The following is a 12,382-nucleotide window of genomic DNA, read 5'->3' on the forward strand; positions in this document are numbered from 1 at the left end:
GTGTGGGGGAATCAGCCCAGGTTCCTGCTCCTGATCATTACCCAGTGACCCTGGGTTAGTGTGGGGGAATCAGCCCAGGTTCCTGCTCCTGATCATTACCCAGTGACCCCGGGTTAGTGTGGGGGAATCAACCCAGGTTCCTGCTCCTGATCATTACCCAGTGACCCTGGGTTACTGTGGGGGAATCAGCGCAGGTTCCTGCTCCTGATCATTACCCAGTGACCCTGGGTTACTGTGGGGGAATCAGCGCAGGTTCCTGCTCCTGATCATTACCCAGTGACCCTGGGTTAGTGTGGGGAATCAGCGCAGGTTCCTGCTCCTGATCATTACCCAGTGACCCTGGGTTAGTGTGGGGGAATCAGCCCAGGTTCCTGCTCCTGATCATTACCCAGTGACCCTGGGTTAGTGTGGGGGAATCAGCCCAGGTTCCTGCTCCTGATCATTACCCAGTGACCCTGGGTTAGTGTGGGGGAATCAACCCAGGTTCCTGCTCCTGATCATTACCCAGTGACCCCAGGTTAGTGTGGGGGAATCAACCCAGGTTCCTGCTCCTGATCATTACCCAGTGACCCCGGGTTAGTGTGGGGGAATCAGCCCAGGTTCCTGCTCCTGATCATTACCCAGTGACCCCGGGTTAGTGTGGGGGAATCAGCCCAGGTTCCTGCTCCTGATCATTACCCAGTGACCCTGGGTTAGTGTGGGGAATCAGCCCAGGTTCCTGCTCCTGATCATTACCCAGTGACCCTGGGTTAGTGTGGGGGAATCAGCCCAGGTTCCTGCTCCTGATCATTACCCAGTGACCCTGGGTTAGTGTGGGGGAATCAGCCCAGGTTCCTGCTCCTGATCATTACCCAGTGACCCCGGGTTAGTGTGGGGGAATCAGCGCAGGCTCCTGCTCCTGATCATTACCCAGTGACCCCGGGTTAGTGTGGGGGAATCAGCCCAGGTTCCTGCTCCTGATCATTACCCAGTGACCCTGGGTTAGTGTGGGGGAATCAGCCCAGGTTCCTGCTCCTGATCATTACCCAGTGACCCCGGGTTAGTGTGGGGGAATCAGCCCAGGTTCCTGCTCCTGATCATTACCCAGTGACCCTGGGTTACTGTGGGGAATCAGCCCAGGTTCCTGCTCCTGATCATTACCCAGTGACCCTGGGTTAGTGTGGGGGAATCAGCCCAGGTTCCTGCTCCTGATCATTACCCAGTGACCCTGGGTTAGTGTGGGGGAATCTGCCCAGGTTCCTGCTCCTGATCATTACCCAGTGACCCTGGGTTACTGTGGGGGAATCAGCGCAGGCTCCTGCTCCTGATCATTACCCAGTGACCCCGGGTTAGTGTGGGGGAATCAGCGCAGGTTCCTGCTCCTGATCATTACCCAGTGACCCTGGGTTAGTGTGGGGGAATCAGCCCAGGTTCCTGCTCCTGATCATTACCCAGTGACCCTGGGTTACTGTGGGGAATCAGCCCAGGTTCCTGCTCCTGATCATTACCCAGTGACCCTGGGTTAGTGTGGGGGAATCAGCCCAGGTTCCTGCTCCTGATCATTACCCAGTGACCCTGGGTTAGTGTGGGGGAATCTGCCCAGGTTCCTGCTCCTGATCATTACCCAGTGACCCTGGGTTAGTGTGGGGGAATCAGCCCAGGTTCCTGCTCCTGATCATTACCCAGTGACCCCAGGTTAGTGTGGGGGAATCAGCCCAGGTTCTTGCTCCTGATCATTACCCAGTGACCCCGGGTTAGTGTGGGGGAATCTGCCCAGGTTCCTGCTCCTGATCATTACCCAGTGACCCCGGGTTAGTGTGGGGGAATCAACCCAGGTTCCTGCTCCTGATCATTACCCAGTGACCCTGGGTTAGTGTGGGGGAATCAGCCCAGGTTCCTGCTCCTGATCATTACCCAGTGACCCTGGGTTAGTGTGGGGGAATCAGCCCAGGTTCCTGCTCCTGATCATTACCCAGTGACCCCGGGTTACTGTGGGGAATCAGCGCAGGTTCCTGCTCCTGATCATTACCCAGTGACCCTGGGTTAGTGTGGGGGAATCAGCGCAGGTTCCTGCTCCTGATCATTACCCAGTGACCCTGGGTTAGTGTGGGGGAATCAGCGCAGGTTCCTGCTCCTGATCATTACCCAGTGACCCTGGGTTAGTGTGGGGGAATCAGCCCAGGTTCCTGCTCCTGATCATTACCCAGTGACCCTGGGTTAGTGTGGGGGAATCAGCGCAGGTTCCTGCTCCTGATCATTACCCAGTGACCCTGGGTTAGTGTGGGGGAATCAGCCCAGGTTCCTGCTCCTGATCATTACCCAGTGACCCTGGGTTAGTGTGGGGGAATCAGCCCAGGTTCCTGCTCCTGATCATTACCCAGTGACCCTGGGTTAGTGTGGGGGAATCTGCCCAGGTTCCTGCTCCTGATCATTACCCAGTGACCCCGGGTTACTGTGGGGAATCAGCCCAGGTTCCTGCTCCTGATCATTACCCAGTGACCCTGGGTTAGTGTGGGGGAATCAGCGCAGGTTCCTGCTCCTGATCATTACCCAGTGACCCTGGGTTAGTGTGGGGGAATCAGCCCAGGTTCCTGCTCCTGATCATTACCCAGTGACCCTGGGTTAGTGTGGGGGAATCAGCCCAGGTTCCTGCTCCTGATCATTACCCAGTGACCCTGGGTTAGTGTGGGGGAATCAGCCCAGGTTCCTGCTCCTGATCATTACCCAGTGACCCTGGGTTACTGTGGGGGAATCAGCGCAGGTTCCTGCTCCTGATCATTACCCAGTGACCCTGGGTTAGTGTGGGGGAATCAGCCCAGGTTCCTGCTCCTGATCATTACCCAGTGACCCTGGGTTAGTGTGGGGGAATCAGCCCAGGTTCCTGCTCCTGATCATTACCCAGTGACCCCGGGTTAGTGTGGGGGAATCAACCCAGGTTCCTGCTCCTGATCATTACCCAGTGACCCTGGGTTACTGTGGGGGAATCAGCGCAGGTTCCTGCTCCTGATCATTACCCAGTGACCCTGGGTTACTGTGGGGGAATCAGCGCAGGTTCCTGCTCCTGATCATTACCCAGTGACCCTGGGTTAGTGTGGGGAATCAGCGCAGGTTCCTGCTCCTGATCATTACCCAGTGACCCTGGGTTAGTGTGGGGGAATCAGCCCAGGTTCCTGCTCCTGATCATTACCCAGTGACCCTGGGTTAGTGTGGGGGAATCAGCCCAGGTTCCTGCTCCTGATCATTACCCAGTGACCCTGGGTTAGTGTGGGGGAATCAACCCAGGTTCCTGCTCCTGATCATTACCCAGTGACCCCAGGTTAGTGTGGGGGAATCAACCCAGGTTCCTGCTCCTGATCATTACCCAGTGACCCCGGGTTAGTGTGGGGGAATCAGCCCAGGTTCCTGCTCCTGATCATTACCCAGTGACCCCGGGTTAGTGTGGGGGAATCAGCCCAGGTTCCTGCTCCTGATCATTACCCAGTGACCCTGGGTTAGTGTGGGGAATCAGCCCAGGTTCCTGCTCCTGATCATTACCCAGTGACCCTGGGTTAGTGTGGGGGAATCAGCCCAGGTTCCTGCTCCTGATCATTACCCAGTGACCCTGGGTTAGTGTGGGGGAATCAGCCCAGGTTCCTGCTCCTGATCATTACCCAGTGACCCCGGGTTAGTGTGGGGGAATCAGCGCAGGCTCCTGCTCCTGATCATTACCCAGTGACCCCGGGTTAGTGTGGGGGAATCAGCCCAGGTTCCTGCTCCTGATCATTACCCAGTGACCCTGGGTTAGTGTGGGGGAATCAGCCCAGGTTCCTGCTCCTGATCATTACCCAGTGACCCTGGGTTACTGTGGGGAATCAGCCCAGGTTCCTGCTCCTGATCATTACCCAGTGACCCTGGGTTAGTGTGGGGGAATCAGCCCAGGTTCCTGCTCCTGATCATTACCCAGTGACCCTGGGTTAGTGTGGGGGAATCTGCCCAGGTTCCTGCTCCTGATCATTACCCAGTGACCCTGGGTTACTGCAGGGGAATCAGCGCAGGTTCCTGCTCCTGATCATTACCCAGTGACCCTGAGTTAGTGTGGGGGAATCAGCGCAGGTTCCTGCTCCTGATCATTACCCAGTGACCCCGGGTTAGTGTGGGGGAATCAGCGCAGGTTCCTGCTCCTGATCATTACCCAGTGACCCCGGGTTAGTGTGGGGGAATCTGCCCAGGTTCCTGCTCCTGATCATTACCCAGTGACCCCGGGTTAGTGTGGGGGAATCTGCCCAGGTTCCTGCTCCTGATCATTACCCAGTGACCCTGGGTTAGTGTGGGGGAATCAGCCCAGGTTCCTGCTCCTGATCATTACCCAGTGACCCTGGGTTACTGTGGGGAATCAGCCCAGGTTCCTGCTCCTGATCATTACCCAGTGACCCTGGGTTACTGTGGGGAATCAGCCCAGGTTCCTGCTCCTGATCATTACCCAGTGACCCTGGGTTAGTGTGGGGGAATCAGCCCAGGTTCCTGCTCCTGATCATTACCCAGTGACCCTGGGTTAGTGTGGGGGAATCAGCCCAGGTTCCTGCTCCTGATCATTACCCAGTGACCCTGGGTTAGTGTGGGGAATCAGCCCAGGTTCCTGCTCCTGATCATTACCCAGTGACCCTGGGTTAGTGTGGGGGAATCAGCGCAGGTTCCTGCTCCTGATCATTACCCAGTGACCCCGGGTTAGTGTGGGGGAATCAGCGCAGGTTCCTGCTCCTGATCATTACCCAGTGACCCCGGGTTAGTGTGGGGGAATCAGCCCAGGTTCCTGCTCCTGATCATTACCCAGTGACCCTGGGTTAGTGTGGGGGAATCAGCGCAGGTTCCTGCTCCTGATCATTACCCAGTGACTCTGGGTTAGTGTGGGGGAATCAGCTCAGGTTCCTGCTCCTGATCATTACCCAGTGACCCTGGGTTAGTGTGGGGGAATCAGCCCAGGTTCCTGCTCCTGATCATTACCCAGTGACCCTGGGTTAGTGTGGGGGAATCAGCGCAGGTTCCTGCTCCTGATCATTACCCAGTTACCCTGGGTTAGTGTGGGGGAATCTGCCCAGGTTCCTGCTCCTGATCATTACCCAGTGACCCCGGGTTAGTGTGGGGAATCAGCCCAGGTTCCTGCTCCTGATCATTACCCAGTGACCCTGGGTTACTGTGGGGAATCAGCCCAGGTTCCTGCTCCTGATCATTACCCAGTGACCCTGGGTTAGTGTGGGGGAATCAGCCCAGGTTCCTGCTCCTGATCATTACCCAGTGACCCTGGGTTACTGTGGGGGAATCAGCGCAGGTTCCTGCTCCTGCTCATTACCCAGTGACCCTGGGTTAGTGTGGGGGAATCAGCCCAGGTTCCTGCTCCTGATCATTACCCAGTGACCCTGGGTTACTGTGGGGAATCAGCCCAGGTTCCTGCTCCTGATCATATTGTGCTTGCCTTGATTGTTGTGGAATAAAAAATGTTGCTATGACACCATGCAATAAGGTAAACAGTTTGATGTACGACCGCCTACTCACTGTACATCTCCAAAACAATCGACCAGTCAGCCTATTTAAAGTGGTCCCAAATGAACACTTGATGTGAGGTAGCTAGACATGCTAATTTTAAAACAAAACCATTCTTCCCACTGCATGTACTTGTACATCCACTGACACAGTAAATCTATTAAACAATTTGGAGATTGCCCAACTCATTAGCTCAGTCTCTGTAACTGGAGCATTGTTTGAACCCCCATTACACATATGAACATAAGAAATAGGAGCAGGAATAGGCCACTTGGCCCCTCGAGCCTGCTCCGCCATTCAATTAGATCATGGCTGACCTTGGGCTCAAAGCCACTTCCCTACCCGCTCCCCATAACCCTTCACTCCCTTATCTTGCAAAAATCTGTCTATCTCCACCTTAAATGTATTTAATGACCCAGCCTCCACGGCTCTCTGGGCAGAGAATTCCACAGATTTACGACCCTGAGAGAAGAAATTCCTCCTTATCTCAGTTCTAAAAGGGCGACCCTTTATTCTGAAACTGTGCCCCCGAGTTCTAGATTTCCCCACGAGGGGAAACATCCTCTCTGCATCTACCTTGTCGAGCCCCCTCAGTATCTTACATGTTTCAATAAGATCCCCTCTCATTCTTCTAAATTCCAATGAGTATTGGCCCCGCCTTCTCTTTAAAAAATGTTTTTTTCAGTTTTAATGAAGTGTTGCAGCAAAAGAGAGAATCTGTCTTTTCTCTTTACTGATGCCGACTGGCCTGCTGGGTATTTTCACATGTTTACACCAAAGACTCAACACCAAAACGTTCAAGCATCTTTTCTCGTTAAATGCTGGAAATATACAACAGATAACATTTAAAAAAAATTCAGTTTCAGGCATGTGCAACTTTTTTTTTTAAAGAACTCAAATAAAGATGCGCTCTATTTGTGTTTGCAGCTGGTTTCACTGATCATAGTGCCACTTCTAATCCTCCTACATGTTTCATTGTGATTATTCTTGGCACCATGTTTGTAAATGTGATGGTATTGTGTGTGTTGTTGCCAGGGGAGACCTGTGATCAGTGCTGGGGCTGTTTAAAAAAGTTATTTTATATAATTTATAGTTTTTAAAAATGTGATTAAAAAAATTTTGAAGTTTGAGTTATGTTTTGGGGCTTATAGCATTTATAGGTTTGACAGCTTGACCCTGGTCAGAGGAGCCTTGGGCTGGCTCCCATCGCTTCTTCAGTTTCTTTTCTCTTCTCCCGAGCCGGGGTGGCTGGACGGTTTCTTCTCTTGGGACCTTTATTTTTTTGTCTCTTCTCCCAAGTTGGGTCGATGGCCTCTCGTTCCGGCAACGGCCCGGGGACGGTCGATGATCTCCCGATGTGTTTCCCCGGGGCGGAACGCTGGTTTTGAGACGGCCTTCTCGATGTTGGCTTTCTTCTTCCTCCTGCGATTGCCTGCTGCTTCTGGGTGTCCGGATTCAAGCTGCGTGTTTCCAGCTCTCCAACCCGGCGTGTCTGCCTGTGTGTCTCCCAGCTCAAACTCTCTCCAACTGCCGAAAAGTCTTCCAGATATACTTTCTTCCAGAAACCTCCGTCTCCTGCCCAAAATCAGGTTAGTCTTTGTTTAACTTTTGGCAGGCTGGGAGCACAGTGGGGTAGTCATTATATTTTTAAATGTCTTAAACGGCTGGTAAAAGGCCCATCTCTGGTCTGGAATTACCTTCATTGTTTTTAATGTCCTGCTGATCTCGTTATCTAGTCCTGGGTGCTGTTCTCATGAATATGAAATTGTCCCCTTTTGTCTGGGCCAACATTTTGATGGCCTCTGTCTCCAGGCCGATCTTGACTGGATCTGCATCTAATCCATATGCATACGTATGGGTCTGGTTTCGTTCTCTCAGAAACAGCTTCCAGAACTTACTGTGGGTTGAATCCACAAATCTGTCTGAGGTTGCGCAGGAACCATTTTAAAGTGTCCCAATAAGCTGGTCACATGGTATGGCGGCCATTTTGTATGCCCCTTTTTCTGGGCTTTTTAAAACAGTCTTTAAAATCATGGCCTCTTCTGCCATTTGACCCTTATTAATATAAAGTCCAATTTTGCGAATGCTACAGCTCATTTCAGGGTCAAATATGACACCAAGGTTGCGAACAGTGTGGTTCAGCCTCAAATTATGTCATTTGTGACTTTGAGAGCTGTTTCGGTACTGTGGCAGGGGCAGAAATCTGATTGGAGGGATTCAAACATGGAGTTCCGGGAAAGATGGGCACGGGTTTGAGAGGTGGCGATAATGGAGTTGTTGACTAATCATTGCAATCAATCTCCAGTAAAGCCCAGTGGTGGAGAGTTCTGGGAACCATAGGCCCACAGTCACCTTCCTCCCACACACGCTGCACTCACCACATCATATCTCAAATTCCTCATACTCTATTCCAAAATGGTATTTTCTGAAATAAATCATATCTAATTTGTGTTACGAGATAACAGCCAGGAGCAGCAAGCTGACTCCCAGGGACAGTGAGGCCGGTTGCCAAGGCCCGGTTGCTGTCACGCTGGTACCTCCATCACCAACCAGAGATTGAGCCAGGGGCGAAACGCATACAATGTTCGAAACACACAGCAGTCACCGACTGTGAAGCAAAAATACAAAATGAACAACTTTGATGTGCACCCTTCATCAGAACTAAAATGGGAAAGGGATAGCGATGATGAACGGGACGAGAGACCAACGTAAGTCATGACAGAGAGAGGAACATAACGTCACACATGGCATCGCTGGAAGAGAAGTAACAAATTCTACAGCACAAACAGTACTGGGAAAACAACACAGCTTGCTGGAAATCTGAAATAAAAACAAAAACTGCTGGAAATTCATTCGGGATCTGTGAAGAGAAAACACATTAATTGTGTTGGATGTGTCCCTTTCATTGAAGCTGGGACCTTCAGGTTTTTATGGAAATCACCCCACGAGTGTATGTTTCTCATTTTAAATGCTTTTCTGGGGGGGTGATGTCACTAATTAAACAGACCATGCAAGGCACATGCCCAAGATTAACCCATTGTATTAAGTGTGGGGCAATGAATGAAGAACAAGAAAGCGGCAAAGTTTAATCCCCGCCTGATTTTACTTTCCATCGAAGTCAGTCAGTGGGGTGTACAACAGGCGGCCAATCAGTTTCTCGACGGGTGGATTCGGTTAAAATGACCCCCACCAGCTCTCCCAGCCTAGCACTTTGAATGCCCCAATGTCCTTCCAAAGGTGAAGCACCTCAGGTTGTTCTCAGCTAGGCACCAAAGGGTGGAAGGTGTGGGCCCAGCCAGCTCCGGGTGAGCTAGTTGCACGGTGTTGGGGTCTTTGTTTTTGTTGCTCACGGTGAATGGAGCAAAGTGGAGGATTCGTGTCCCAAACGACAGGGAGACCAACAACCCTCCAGATTGGCTGCATCCAGAAATGTGCAGGTGGACAGCTAACCCTCCTCATCCTGAAGCAAATCGCCCCATGCCTCCGGTGTGGATTACTCGGGATACTCGATGCTTTGTGCTGTGTTGTATATTCAAGTCAATGGTGCAGGTTAGTGTAGTGGTTATGCTACTGGACAAGTAATCCGGAGAATGAGAGTTCAATCCCACCATGGCATTTTGAGAATTTGAATGGTGTTTAAAAAAAAAATCTGGTGTAAAACCCCAACTAGTTCACTCTGACATTTTAGGGAAGGAAACGTGCTGTGATTACCCAGGCTGGCCTTTGTGACTCCAGTCCCACACCAGTGTGGTTGACTGCTAATTACTTAGCAAGCCACTTAGTTGCAAACAACCGCCATCAGTGGTTCAAGGCGGCGGCGGCCCACCACTACCACCTTCTCAGGGCAGCTCGGGAGGGACACCGACCGTGCCAGCGACACCCACATCCAGAGAATGAATGAAACAGAAATGAGCTGAAATTTCAATCTCTCCCTGTTCTACTTCAGTCTGAGGTTCCCATCAAAGTACAGAAACATCTTATTACTTTGAGAGATCGTTGTCTCTCCCTGAAATTGAAGTTAGGGTGATTCAATTGCAGATATTTCACCAAGCAGTTTTTCAAAGCCATGTCGGACATGGACTGGGGCACGGGAGGCACACGGCGCACCGACTGGGGCATGGGAGGCAGGTGGGTCACCGGGGGCGCGGGCGGCCCACCGACTGGGGCACGGGAGGCGCGCGGCCCACCGACTGGAAAGGAATGGTTGAAATAGGGATGCAGCTGCAATTCTGCTGCTCCAGGTGAGGAGAGCTCACACATTCCATGACCTGCACTGCACAAAATCAAATGTTAGTTACATTTTTCTCTCTTTGAATTTGGGGTCCTAAAATTCTGAGGATTCACGAGGGAATCCCAGGGGTCCCGGAAGCCATCAGAAGAGACGTTGAACCAATGCCCTGTCTGTTGGATGCAGGAAAATCCCATGGCACTATTCAAAACCGAGCGGGGTGGAAGTTCAGCTGGGATGCAGGTCTGTGTGGAAGACTGGTGAAGAAAAGCATGCTGCCAGTAGGGAAAAAACCCAGAAACAGGGCACATCACGATCTGCTTTTACGATCAAAGAATTTTAATATTTCTATTTTTCAAAAACAGAAACAAACAAATGTGGAGATCAACAGGTACAGCTTTATTTCAGCCAACAACATCAGGTTAAACACTAAAACAATCGGCCGAACAGTTTACATACAGATTGAGGCATGTCAAAAGGCACTGAGCTGTTAACAATGAGGTTAAAAGGACTGGATTTTTTTTGGCTGCCAAATGGCACACATTGCAAGTCTGTGACCTGTTCAGAAAGGTGAATATTTTTGTCCTTTTTGAACAGTGTGGATGCCAATCAAAATACTACTGGAAAAGCACCTGCTGCTATTTTGCATAGACTGCTTCCCTCGAGTCTCCCAACAACCCGTTAAAGAAATACTGTCCTGCTGGGACGGTGAGTAGAATACTACGAATGCACAACCGTGCATCTAACCTACTGCCATGTTTTCTGTTACATTGACAGCACGCAGATATACAAAAGAAAATGGGCTATTAAAGTGATTTGTTAAGTAAACTAGCATCTGTTAAACAGACATACTGAGAGTGCTGTAAAACTTGACAATCTAAAAGTGGCCAAATGTACCGACAAGCTTGGAGAGCAAGAGGCTGCTTGGCTATAACATGATGTGCTGCTCGTTTTCCTTCAAAAGATAAGATCTTAAATTCTGTGAGAACCACGAGTCAACAACCTGCAAATGTGAAAACACCGACTCTCTCCAACCCTTGAATGTCTGGCCTTGGTTAATGAAGTGTCAAAACAGATGAGAGAGAGAGACACACACACACATTAATCTCACAGTTTGGGACACAAGTGCTGTGGCGAGTTGCCAAGTTTTGGGGTATAAGGGATGTTGTAGATTAGCATTCGGGTCTGTTGTCGAGGGTGACCTGGTCAGTTGCCAGTTAAGGTCATACGTCTAGTCATTGTGGAGTTGACCTCTCACCTGGCGTTGGTACATATGTGGTGTTGCTTAAAATCACCTGAGCTTAAAGTAAATGATTTTAGACGCTTGCTTGGAATAAGTACATGAATCGAGTACAGTTTGTATTCTGGTAATTGCTTGTAACTTCCTGTTGATTTTTTAAGTAAAAAGTTTCACAGATTGATTGGGTTGTGTGTTGTCTGTTCCACGGGTCTGAACTCTATAAACTGTCAATCAGAGCATCTTAGCGCACATTGTAAAGATGTGCTTGTCACTGCAAATTAGTAGTAATAAAAAAAAGCATTTCACATTTTTAAAATTTTGATATAAAGTTGCAGAAAGAACGGGTAGGTTTATTGCCCACTAAATCTCCCCTCAGTGCCGTTTTCTTCCTGTCCTCCAGTTTGTGCGTTTATTCTGCACACGCCAATTCCATTTTATGAGCTTTGCTCGTGAAATCCAATCGCGAAACATAATCTCCGCCTTTCACGAAAAAAATGGTATGGTTTGAATGGTAAAAGAACCACAGGGGCTCTGTGTTATTGTATCAGCACAGTGTGGAACCTGGGCTTGAATACAGCTAAATCCGTTTTTTTATTCATCGTGGGATGTGGGCATCGCTGGCGAGGCCAGCATTTATTGCCCATCCCTAGTTGCCCCTTGAGAAGGTGGTGGTGAGCCGCCTTCTTGAACCGCTGCAGTCCGTGTGGTGAAGGTGCTCCCACAGTGCTGTTAGGAAGGGAGTTCCAGGATTTTGACCCAGCAACAAATGAAGGAACGGTGATATTTTTTCAAGTCAGGATGGTGAGTGACTTGAAGGGGAACTTGGAGGTGGTGGTGTTCCCATGCGCCTGCTGCCCTTGTCCTTCTAGGTGGAAGAGGTCACGGGTTTGGGAGGTGCTGCTGAAGAAGCCTTGGCGAGTTGCTGCAGTGCATCTTTTAGATAGTACACACTGCAGCCACGGTACGCCGGGGGTGGAGGGAGTGAATGTTTAAGATGGTGGATGGGGTGCCAATCAATCAAGCAGGCTGCTTTGTCCTGGATGGTGTTGAGCTTCTTGTGTGTTGTCGGAGCTGCACTCACCCAGGCAAGTGGAGAGTATTCCATCACACTCCTGACTTGTGCCTTGTAGATGGAATGAAAGATTTCCCCCTTCCCCATAGGCTGAAAGGGACCAGCATCAAGTAAATCTGAGGCGGTCTTAACCCAGTGTCTAGTTGCGGTGAGGAACAGGATATTCTCTGTTCCTCCATGAATGAACCGTGCATCTGTTGTGTGTAAAACAGTTGCAGAATTTCCCCATTTGCTGGTGAGAACTGGTTACTGAATCATCAAAAATAGTCTCCCAAGCGAGAGAAAATTGTAAAAGAATAAGGAGCCAAAAATCCTCCTCTTTATAAAAGGGGAGGAAAAGTTAAAC

Source organism: Somniosus microcephalus, chromosome 26 (genome assembly GCF_052327205.1).
Source record: "Somniosus microcephalus isolate GS21.2 chromosome 26, FLI_Smic_1.0, whole genome shotgun sequence".
Classification (NCBI taxonomy): domain Eukaryota; kingdom Metazoa; phylum Chordata; class Chondrichthyes; order Squaliformes; family Somniosidae; genus Somniosus; species Somniosus microcephalus.